We start from the raw sequence: 1,984 nt of genomic DNA, 5'->3' as shown, positions 1-1,984 counted from the left end.
TCGAGGCTGCAGTGGCCAGGAGCGGTCACTGCACTCCAGTCTGGGCAACAGAGTGAGACTTCAACTCAAAAATAAATAAATAAAATAAAATAAAATAAAATTATATACCTTGTTGACTAAATTCCTAAAATGGTAGTTTAGAAAAGTTTTATAGTTATACTTTATCCCAATTTTGGTACAACATTTCACTAAATGTCTTGCTATCTTAATGTAAGATTTTTAAAATGTGATCTAGATGAAATTCAATTGGACAAATTCATAATCAATTAAAAAAACAGAAAACATTGATTAATGTATTCAGTATCCTGAATAGAAATATTGTACTCTTTGCCTCATCCTTTTCTCTCATTCATTTGTTCCACAAATACATATTGAAAAACATTACAAGAAACATTGTGCAATCTTCTGAAAATATAGACATGAGAACAGACAAAGCATATCTAAATTAGGGGTCAGAATTGTGCTTACCTGGGATGTAAGAAGTTATTTTTTGACTTAGGAAAACTTCTAGGCCATCAGAAATGTGTGCTACCAAAGAAAGGAGTCAGGTGATTGACATGAGGTAGCTAGAGTGAGTTTCTCCTACAGAGTAAACTAAGATTGAGTTTCCTCAGCACCCAAAGAGAATTAGATCCAGCAGCATGCCCCAGAAGTCTCCATAGAAGTGATAACAACAACTTAGAGCAAAGAAGAAGAAAGTCTGCCACCCTGGACTTGAATTGGCCAAACTGTTGCTTGGACATCCAGAGTCCACCACAGCATGTGGACAAGGTGGGGAAGGTGAGTGAGAGGAATTCAGGAGTTCTGTGCTCCTACTATGAACTTGCAGGGCTCCCTGAGCCTCGTGGGACCCCAGTCTCTCATGGGAAACTGCCTTCTCCATAGCCATTCTCTGCCATGGAGTGATGCAGGAAAATAAGCCTTGAGCAGCATCAGGTACCATTTCCCAGGAACTCAATCGTTGCAGGGTAGATTAGTTGCTTCCAGACAGTTTAGGATGATGTGGGCCCCAGGGGCAAATTCTGAGGCTGAAAACAGTTTCTGGCTGGGTGGGTTGCCTGAGAATACCAGAGGCCCTGAGGCTGGCTTCACCTTGACATTCAGATCACAGATTGGCAGAGGTGAAGGCAGGAGCTGGGTGGGACACCTTGCAGTAGCAACCTCTCACTCCTCTTCTGTGCCTATTCTATGCAACAGCATTACCCCATTGGTCTGGGACTTGTTCCTACCAAGAAAGTGTGCACTTGCAGGGTGCTTCAGCTCCTTTTCTCTAACCTCCCTGACACTCAAAGCAGAACTTGGAAAATCCTTATACCCAGGACCTCAGCCTAGGCTGGCTGGTCACTTCCTTGGAGAAACACTCCTCAAGAAGAAACACTACGGCTACCATCATAGCTGGCTTTTGTCTACAAGTGCCACCTCCTTGTCAGAAATCAACAGTACAGCCTACCAAATTGGCTACAATACCTCTGCTTGGGGGCAGACCTCATTCCAAATGCCAACCAACAATATTTCCTAAGCCACTCCAGCCACTCAGGACACTGTGAGTCAGTGCAGGTACACAGCACAGGGCTGCCACTGCTGCAGGTTAAGAAACTCACCACATTAAGGCTATATATAACCAAGGGAACCCTACTGTGTCTTTGTCAGTCCCCTGCCAATCTCAAATAAAAAGAAATCATCTGCCCAAATGAGAAAGAACCAGAATAATAATTCTGACAATGTAAAAACACAGAGTTTTCCAACACTGCCAAAAGACCACACCAACTCTTCAGCAGCAAATCCTAACCAAAGTGAAATTTTTGAAATTTCAGACACAGAATTCAAAAGGTTGATTATAAAACAGATCAAGGAACTTCAGTAGAAAATTTAAAAACAACATTAAATTTTTTTTTAAATATTCAGAACATGAATGAAAATTTCTCCAAAAAGATAGACATTGAGAAAAAAATCAAGTTGAAATTCTAGAAATGAAAGAGGAAGA

Source organism: Carlito syrichta, unplaced genomic scaffold, assembly GCF_000164805.1.
Source record: "Carlito syrichta isolate Samal-C Ts95f unplaced genomic scaffold, Tarsius_syrichta-2.0.1 Scaffold302900, whole genome shotgun sequence".
NCBI lineage: Eukaryota > Metazoa > Chordata > Mammalia > Primates > Tarsiidae > Carlito > Carlito syrichta.
This window is presented reverse-complemented; position numbering follows the sequence as displayed.